General features: G+C 39.9%; 1 pseudogene; it reads left to right on the top strand.

Moving 5' to 3' along the window:
* The first annotated feature begins 679 nt into the window (after positions 1 to 679).
* LOC104863702 lies at positions 680 to 7,677 on the top strand (annotated as a pseudogene).
* Positions 7,678 to 10,602: the final 2,925 nt, after the last annotated feature.

Here is a 10,602-nt window from a genome sequence, read left to right on the forward strand (position 1 = left end):
GGGGAGTTTCCCTTCTTTCCATAACTTGATGAGATCTTTTATTATCAAAGCGTGATAGATTTTGCCAAATGCCCTTTGTACATCAGTTGAGTTATGTTGGTTACATCCTCTAGTCTACTAATGTGGTGTAGTACTAGATTTCTCTGTGTATAACTAAGCTTGCATTCCTGGGACAAATCCTACTGAATTTAATAAACATGTACATTTTTTACATGTTGCTGAATCATTTTACTAATAATTTTGGGGAGATGTTTTTGCCTATGTTCATGAGGAATATTGGAATGAGCTGTAAAGTATTCTTTCCTCTGCTGTGTTTTGGGGGCCTTTATAAATAATTGTTAATCTGCAAATGTTTGGTAGCATTACCAGTCGAATTTGAGCTTTAGTCTGTGAGTTTTTTCGTAGTGGGATTGAACTCAAGGGTGTTCTGCCCCTGAGCTACATTCCCAGCTCTTCTAAATTATTTACTTGTTCGTTTTGTTGTTGTCTTTGGTTTTTTTTTTTTTTTTTTTTTTTTTTTTTTTTTTTTTTTTTTTTTTTAAACCCTTGTGTCCAGGGCTGACTTTGGAAAGATCGCAGCGAGGGAGCTGCCGTGTTACAGCTGAAACCCCGACCTAGAAGCAGGTCGTCTACGAATGGTTTAGTGCCAGGTTCCCCAGGAACTCGCGTTCCGTGACGGGCGAGAGGGCGCCCTGTTCCCAGGAGGAAGGGCTCTCCGCACCGACCCGGTCCGACGCAGCGGGCCGAGCAGGGGACCGGCTACGCGAGGCCACCCAGGCGCTGCCGTAGGGTTCCGCCTGGGCGGGATTCTGACCGAGTCCCCCAGATCAGCCAAGTACAGAAGCTGCGGTTCCTCGGTTCCGAGCGGGATTACCATGGCAACAACACATCAACAGTAGGTAAAAGTAAGTATTCTTTCATAGCTCTGGAGGCCAGACATCCAAATCAAGGTGTCAGCATGGTTGCATTTACACTGAAGGCTCTGTGGAAAATATGTTTTTGGCCACCAGATATTTATTAGTTTATCTGAAAATCTTTATCAAGTTAATTTTCATAAATCCAGATTAACAGCTAAACTAGCAGACCAAAAAACATGTAAAACAAGTATACTAAATTGAGGTATGCTTTTAGATACATTGGCTGTACTGGATTACATTTTTTTCTTTTTGTTCCTGTTGTTCTGTCTTTTATTTTTGGACTTTATATATTGGGTTTCTCATATAAGAGAAACTGTGCAATATTTAAACTTGTGTGTCTGATTTACTTCACTTAATATCATAGTCTCAAAGGTGCACTCATTTTCCTAGAAACAACTCAAGTTTATCCTTCTTTATGGCAGAGTAATACACCATTGTGTATAAACACCACATTTTCTTCATTCATCTGCTAATGAAAATATAGGCTGCTTCCAAGCTTTAGCTATTATGAACTGTGCTGCTATAAACATAAGTATGCATGTATCCCTGTAATGTGACTTCTTTAACTCTTTTGGGAAGACATCTAGAAGGGGAATAGCTAGGTCACCTGTCTTTATTGTTTTGAGGAGTCACCATACTGGTTTACCAGTTCACACTCCCACCAACCATGAAGAAAGGTTCCTTCTTCTATGGAGATCTTTATTGTTTTGAGGAGTCACCATACTGGTTTACCAGTTCACACTCCCACACACCATGAAGAAAGGTTCCTTCTCTTCTATGGAGAATCTTTTTTTTTTAACCTCCTCCTAATTCTGCCAACTATCTACATTCCTTCTGGCAACACTGTTCCAGTTTCTGCCTCTATCTTTGCATAACTTTCTTCTATATATTTTCTCCTCTTCTATCTGTTGTGAGGACATTTGTTATTAGATTTAGGTTGCAATCCTAATGATCTCCTCTTAAAATTCCTACTTATTTAGATCTACAAAACCTCCTTTCCAAATCCAGTTACATTCATAGGTTTTGGGGATTATGACATGGTTGTGTTTTTTTGGAGACCACCGTTCAACCTGTTACACTTTGTGATTTATTTTCAGACACATTGGTTATTTAGAACTCATCAGTTATTGCTTAATTTTCATATATTTATTAATTCCCCAAGTTGCCTTCTGTTACCAATTTCTTCTTCTTTTTCCTCTCCCTCTTCTTGCACCTCCTCTGCTTTTCCTTCTCCTTCTCTTCCTTTCTTTCCTCCTCTTTCCTCTTTTCCTTTCCCTCCCCATCCTTCCCCTCTTGTTCTTCTGTCACGTCCATCCTCTCCTCTGCTCCTCTTTCTTCATTTTTTTCAGATAGGGTCTCGCTATGTAGTCCAGACTTGCCTTGAACTTGCAGTCTGTCTGCCTCAGCTTCCCGAGCAGCTGGGATGACAGGCATGCACCATTTGTCTACCTCTATATCCTTCCTTCCTTCACCACTTCCAGAGATGGATTCTCACTGAGTAATCCAGGCTGACCCTCAACTCCTGGGGTCAAATGATCCTCCTGATTCTCTTGCCTCAGACTCCTGTGAAGCTGGGGCTGCAGATTCACACCCCTCCCCTTGCTTGCCTTATTTGTGTCTTTGAATCTAAGGGTGTCTAAAATATAGTTGGATCATTAAAAAAATCCATGCTGCCAATCTCTTCCTTTTGGCTGGAGTGTTGTTCCTCTTAATGAAGAATGGAATTGAGAAACTAAGATATGAGGATGGGTTTTGCTCACTGGTCCTGAAGTTTCTTTACTCTCAGGAGTCAGAATCAGGAAATATTAATCTAGATACTTGTACTTGTATACAACTTAGTCATATATGTTTATACTTATTTCTGTATTTATAGATATTTAAACATCTTGAGTTTAGACTAATGTACCCAAATCAAGCCCAACTCCATAGGAAACATTTCTGTCTTCTCTCCATATTTGCAACTACTTTCCCTTATGGTGAAAAATCTGACTTCTGCTATCCTCAATATATTTATTTATTTTTCAATCCCCTCATATCGAAGGTTAGGCTTTACTAGCCTGAAAGATAATTTGCCATCTCCTAGACGACATGATGGCCTAGGCCTGTGATCCTGCACTCTGGGAGGCAGAAGCAGGAGGAATTGAAAGTTCAAGGCCATACTCAGCAACTTGGTGACTTGTAAGACTTCTGTTTCAAAATAAAAAATTAAAAAGGACTGGAAATATAGCTCAATGGGAAGGTATTGGGTTCGACCCCCAGGACACCCTCATTTCACCCCAAAACTCATCTTGTAACAATGTATACCTCACCAGTCCAAAGTTGGGCTCTGGCACAAGTCAAGGGCAGAAGCAGAATGAAGGAGGAAAGTAAAAGAGAAACGGGGCAAAGGAGTGTCAGCGCTGAGCCTTCTGGAGGACTAAGAAGGGGTCCATTATCCTGTGAGGATCCCCAGAAAAATACGTGGAGGTGATACAGCAAAAGCAGCAGCAAGAGAGCAGGAGAGCTAGAAAGCCCAACAGCCCCTTGTCTTTATTCCTTTAGCCCTCACATTAGTCATTATCAGATATTTCCAGACATTACTGCATAGTATCCTGACATGACCATGTTGCATATGCGTGGCTACCTATGCTAAGTCATGCTTAGATCATTGTGTCCCATTATGCACATGCATCTGACAGTGGGGTCATGTCCTTATGTTTCCTCAGGTGCCCAGGGCTTTGGATCAATCACAGCAATGGTATCCCACCAGGAGTAAAGCCCAATAGAACCTAGAATCCAAAAGTGACCCCTCCCTGACATTCTGGCAACCTTCAGTCCCAGCTAAGAGATTTTTATCCTTTTCTTTAAAAATTAAAAAAAAAATCTGAATATTTTATTGTTTCAGTCTCTTTCCTTCTTTATAAACTGTGTGTTGAATCTAGGGCTTTTACACACTCTAGGTGAATACTCTACTATTAGGTTGTAGCCTAACCTTTTGAATTTTATTTTGAGACAGGGTCTTGCTAAATTATTTATGTTGGCCTTGAATTTGCAATCCTTTGCCTCAGTCTCCCAAATAGCTTGGATTACAGGTATGGGCCATGTGTCAGCTTAGCATACTTTCTAATTTGTCATTGGTGTAGAAAGAAAATCTTTCTTTCCCTGTTATTTTGCAATTGAAATATAAACTTGAACCAACCACAAAGCTTAAAAAAATAAAGACAGCAAAACATCAACTGTAAAACTATATTTGAAAATTTCAAGCCAATTGTAGGGTGCACACTTGTAATTCTAGTGATGTGGTAGGTTGAAGCAGGAGGATCACAAGTTTGAGGACAGCCTGGGAAATTTAGCAAGACTCTGTCTTAAAATAAAACTTAAAAGAAGGGCTGGGAATGTAGATCAGTGGTATAGCGATTGCTTAATATTTGTGAATTCCTGGGTCAATCTCTAGTACTGCACCACAAAAATTTCAACATCTAGGAAAAAGAAAATTTCAACAATGTGTTTTATATCACTGTAAATGTTCAAAGAAGTAGTTTCAGATTCTTTAGAAAGTAATTTCTGAGCAACAAATGAACCTCTCCAAGATTTAGAATTCAGACATTGGAAAATAACAATTTGGGGGAAAAAAAGGAGAGAAATAGATCCCTGGGAGCCAGTAAGGATCTAAAGAGAAAATTGGAGCCCATGCATAAAAAGGAGTGGGCAATCTGCACTTTCTCCCAGGCTCCCAGGCTTATGGCATGACAGAGGAGGATTGAATCTAAAGAGACACAGTGAAAGCAGGTGACTCTAGAGGCCTCCAGGGAGAAAACCACCAGTGAATCAAAGCAGTGAAGGCTGTGTGCTACAACAGCTGGTGAGTGACTCCAGTCTAAGCAACTTCTGTGTCTCTTGGAAAGGGCCCTTGGTTGGATGCCAGTTTAGGGAGGGACCAACTAAACCTTGGGCTCAGAGCAGCTGTGAGTTGACTTTACATCAGGGCTTCTGGTGTTGAAATCCCACAGTAACCAGGTGAAGGACAACCACAGAAGGTATCCATGGTCATGGAGCCATGGTCAGGCTGGCAAGAGACACCAAGAATGTTGTTGGCTGAAGTACTCAGGTCCCAAACCCATGACCAGAGGCCAGGATCAGTCTGAACTACTGTGGATTTGAAATGACCAGAACTGGCACCCTGCCCTAATCCTACCATAGGCTTGCTGGGATTATCTGGCACTCCACCCGAATTCTACTGTAAGCTTGCTGGGATTATCCAACATGGACCTGGACTCTGACTGCCTCCTTTTTCTACTAGCAGGAGTAGAGTCATATCCTTGATTGGATACTACACAAAACTGTAGACCCACAGGCTTGAAATCACAGAGAAATTTCTTTTTTTTCCTTTTTTTTGATATGGTTTTGGTTTTCTTTTGATAGTGTGTGTGTGTGTGAGTGTGTGCGTGAGAGAGAGAGAGAGAGAGAGAGAGAGAGAGAGACAGAGGGAGAGAATCATTTTTAATTTTTGGGTTTTTTTTCTTGTTTTTGTGTTTTCCCTTTGCTGAGTATCTTTCCAAAAGAATTAAAAGAATCATACCACAGTGATATATGTGCAATCATGTTAATAATGGCACAGTTCCTAATAGCTAAAACTTGGAAATGACCCAAATACCCACCATCTGGAGACTGGATAAAGAAGATGTGGTTTTTCTATAAAATGGAATACTACTTAGCCATAAAGAATGAGAAATTAGAAACATTTATAGCTAAATGGATGCACATTGAGGCCATACTCTTAAGTGAAATAAATAGGACACACGAGTAAATGCCGAATAGTTTCTCTGGTGTGAAAAACTAAAAGTGTAAATAAGATTCAAATGGTATAATCGGGAGTGTGAAATAGGAAGAAAATGGCTAAAGGTGAAGTGGGAAAGGGAGGGGAAAGGAAATAAGGGAAAAGAAAAAATGTGAAAAAGTGAAAACAAAGTCTTTGTGGATAGGGAAGGGTGAAGGGGGTGAAGCGAGGGCAGGGGTATAGGGAAAAAACAAGAACCAAGACCTGTCTTGTAAAAGTATAAGATCCCAATGATAAGTGTAAGTGTATCGTTTGCTTTAAATGTACAAATACACCAGTGTGAGGAAGCAGCGTGAGGAGGCGCTGCCTCAGCTGCAGGCCAGCTCGTTTGTTCTTCCCATTATGCCTGGGCCTCCCTGCCAGGAAGCTGGGGCCCCGCGACTCTCCGTGGTGAGGGTTCAGATTTCTATATTTCCAGAAAGAAAAAAAAATCGACACCTTGCACCCTGGAAGTTCATTTAGGAGTCTGAAATTAGGGACTGTTTTTCCTTTAGCATCTGCTATGAACTAAAAGCTTTATAGGACAAGGAAAAAGCATGGTCTCTGCTATTCAGCAGCTCCCAGACAAGACAAATGAAGCCCCGGGACACAGGCCCGCCCCGCCCACCGCGGGTGGGGCCCATAGTTCCCTGTGCCAGGAGGCTTCTCCTGAGTCCGCAGGGGAGTCAACATGGCCACGATGATTAGGAGAAGCTACGAGGGTCCTAAGAAGTATTTCTCATTTTGAGTGGAGATCACAACATACAAAAGCTGCTCAGAAACGTGCACTAGGATTAGGATTTAGTTTTGAGTTAACTGAACAGCAGAAAGAATTTCAAGTTACTGCTCGTAAATTTGCCAGGGAGGAAGTAATCCCAGTTGCTTCAAGACATGATAAAACTGGTGAATATCCTGTGCCCCTAAAAGAGAGCCTGGGAGCTTGGCTTAGAACACACACGTTTCACAGAGTTTTGATCTTCAACTTGGAACTTTTGATGCGTGTTTAATTAGCGAGGAATTGGTTTGTGGTTGTACAGGTTTTCAGACTGCTGTTGAAGCAAATTCTTTGGGGCAAATGCCTGTTATTATTGCTGGAAATGATGAACAACAAAACAAGTATTTGGGAAGGATGACAGTGGAACCAATGATGTGTGCCTACTGTGTAACAGAACCTGGAGCTGGCATAAAGACGGAAGCAGAAAGAAAAGGAGATGTACATTATTAATGGTCAGAAGATGTGGATAACCAGTGGAGCAAAAGCTAATTGGTACTTTTTATTGGCGCATTCTGATCCAGATCCAAAAGCTTCTCAAGGAAAGCGTTTACTGGATTTGTCATGGCAGCGGATAGCCCAGGAGTGCAGGTTGGAAAAAAGGAATTAAACATGGGCCAGCAATGTTCAGATACAAAGGGAACTGTCTTTGAAGATGTGAAAGTGCCTAAAGAAAATGTTTTAATTGGTGAAGGAGCTAGTTTCAAAATTGCAACGGGAGCTTTTGATAGAACTAGACCTACAGTAGCAGCTGGTACAGTTGGATTAGCACAAAGAGCTTTGGGTGAAGCTACCAAGGATGTCCTGGAAAGGAAAAGGGCTACTGGAAAGCTACTTGTAGAACACCAAGGAGTATCATTTTTGCTGGCAGAAATGGCAATGAAAGTTGGACTAGCTAGATTAAGTTACCAGAGAGAAGTTTGGGAAGTTGATGCTGGTCACCTGAATACCTTTTATGCCTTTATTGCAAAGGAATTTGCTGGAGATACCGCAAATCAATTAGCTTCTGATGCCGTGCAGATATTTGTAGGCTATGGATTTAATTCAGAATATCCAGTAGAAAAACTAATGAGAGATGCCAAGATCTATCAGATTTATGAAGGTACTGCACAAATTCAAAGGCTTATTATAGCCCATGAACATATAGGCAAGTATAAAAGTTAAGAGATTACTGCAGAGATTATAAAACATGATAATTCATTGCAAACCATGACTAACAGATTGCAATAAAGATTGCAAAACATATGTAATTCTTGAAAAACTAGCACATGATTGATTTCCCATGCTTTAGAAAAGAGAAAGGGCTTTAACATTTTTTCAGCAAAAATAAATATGCTTATATAAATCTATGTGGTTGATTCTAATAGTAGTTTGTACTTTTGTTTAAATCACTGATTTCCCTTTTTAAAGATTATATTTTGTTTCATTAAAAGTATGTGGTATCCTTAGTACCTTTAATGATACTAACCTAGAAAAAATACTTTTATCATTTGTATTTCTTAAAGTTAAAATAGCAGAAATACCTTAGAATTTTGATGTTTCCAGGGACAGAAAAGTGAACTTATTAAGAATTCAGAATATTCCAAAATTTACATTGAGAAAACATTGTAGGATTTGGATACTACCAAACAACTTGCCAAAGACTTTGCAGACTTAATGGCTATTATTGTGTCAAATAAATTTAAAATTTGAAATGAATTTTCTTTTAGTTTTACACAGTAAAAGTGTCTTGAAAACCTTACTACTGAGCCCCTATTTCATTTGCCTTTTTTTCAAATACTAAAGCTTGCCTTAAAGTATTTTTATATGACTCTGTTGGTCTCTGGGTAACTACTGATCTATTGTATACAATCTTATATGTGTTCATTCTAAAAAGGATCTTAAATAAAATTATCTGTCATTGCTTTGTGTTTTTTTCCAGGAAGCTTTATTACTTCCTGTATTTTCTCCTATGAAAAGCAGGTCATGTTTTGATTTTGAACTATAAAAAGTTATCTACTCCTTTTTTATTATATTATTAAAGACCTAAAAATATAAATGTGAAATAATATTGTTACAGAAGGAATCAGTAAGTGACACACAGAGAGGCAGCAGAATGGAAGTAAAATAATTTACTAATCGATAAGGGTCGATCGCACATAAGCCATGACTGGATCGATGACACACAGGGTTACAACTCCTCTTTTTATAGGGTTTTACAGCCTTGACTTCATTTGGGTGGTGACATTTCATTCTCACAGTTCAAATCATGGTCACAGAATAGTTAATCTTTTAACCCAGACGTAACAGTTCTTTGCATTTGGGGAGTTTACCTTTAAGATTCACCTAGTTATCTATTCTAGCCCATAGGAAAGGGGTGTTCAGGGTCACAGGAGCGAATGTTGGCAATGGTCCTTTTTATTTTGACAATTTTATGATCAGGTGGCTCCAGTCTCATAGGAGCTCAAGACCTTGATGTGCCCTGTTACCTTAGGGTCAGACCAAATGCCTCATTCAGCAATTAGTGCCTTTGGTGCCTATTAGTTTTGAGCTAGACAAAGCAAACTGCTGTTAGAGACAGCAGAAGCCATTTTACATTGTAACACTTTATAGGTTTTGCTATTTATAAAAGTTTTCCCTATCAATATAAGATCCAAAATTTGTGAATTTAATGATTCTTTGTAACTCAAAATACCAATACTAAACAGCTAGTGGTGTGTTTTCTGACACTACTCTGATTCTTTATCCTTTGATACAAACTGTGTGGCCTATATTTCTATTCTGTCCTGATACGACCTAGCTCTAGGCTGTCTGGAAAGTCTGCCCTCTCTTCAGAGGCAGTCCCAAGTCCTGGGACCCCAGGCTACCCATACTTAGTCCAATGTGGCTACAAATCTAGAAATTCCCATGAACCTATCCTCAGGTGTAATAATTTGCTAGAATGGTTCCTAGAACTCAGGAAAACACTTTTGTTTATTTTACTACAAAAGTTACAATTTAGGAATAGCAGAAGAGATCAAGAGGGCAAGGTCTGGTGGCAGGCAGGGCCCTGCACACAGCTGCTCTGTAGTCTTCAGCATACTGCATCCCAGGACCTCTATGTATTCCCTAAACTGGAAGAATCTTGAGTCCCATTCAATTTCTCTTCTTCCTCCTCCCGAGAGGATAAATTGAAGTTCTCACCTGTAATTGAACTCTTAGGACTGCCATAAAAAGTACTGTAGACTAGGTGGCATGAATAGAAATGTATTTTCTCACAATTCTGGAAACTAGATCAAGGTGCCCCTCAAGATCAAGGTGCCCCTAAGGTTGTTTCCTGTTGAACCCTCTTCCTGGCTATAGAATTCCATCTTCCTGCTATGTCCTCTTCTTGCAAGAAGGAGTTGGGCTGGGGTTGCTCAGATTTCTTTTCTTCTTATAAGGTGTGGTTGTTGATTGATTGTGTCCCTTTGAGTAAATGCCCAAGTATATTGGTTCTGCATAGTTCTGGGTGTGGAAGACCTACTCAAGGAAGGATCATTGCCAGAATGGTATAAAAGCAAAATAAAGAAGGAAGGATCATTTCTGTTTCTTCAGAGGAGCTCCAGTCTTCACTTTTACCTTGGACATCCTCTCCTGGCTTTCAGTGCAGACTCCTGAGGCTGCTGCATCAACCCTTTGGCCTCCTGATATGGACTCACATGGGACACTACACTGAACTCAGGCCTTCAACTGGATCCTTCGAGTCACCAATGCACAGACAGCCTTTTTGCACTCTTCCATACCTGACTCTGGGGGTGGTCATTGTAGGGCAGTCTTGGAAATTTTTGTATTTTTTTATCTTGCATTATTTCTCTTTCTCTAGTAAGAACTGGCTGATACGTAAGGACACCAGCCCAGGAAGATAAAAGCCCTACTCTGTGACCTTAACTCCATAACTCCATAACCTTAACTATCTTCAAATTCCTTAAAAAAAAAAGACAAATGACGTTAATAAGGATCAGATGGCCATTAGGCGCCAGACCTTGCTCAAACTACTTCATGAATATCAATTTATTTGATCTTCAAACCTTTAACACTGGTTAATATATTATCTGAAGAAATTAAGGTACAGCCGAGGAAATTTGTAAATTGGCTCAAGATAAAACAGCTGGTAAAAA

This window comes from Fukomys damarensis, unplaced genomic scaffold (assembly GCF_012274545.1).
Source record: "Fukomys damarensis isolate Sample0158 unplaced genomic scaffold, DMR_v1.0_HiC HiC_scaffold_22, whole genome shotgun sequence".
NCBI lineage: Eukaryota > Metazoa > Chordata > Mammalia > Rodentia > Bathyergidae > Fukomys > Fukomys damarensis.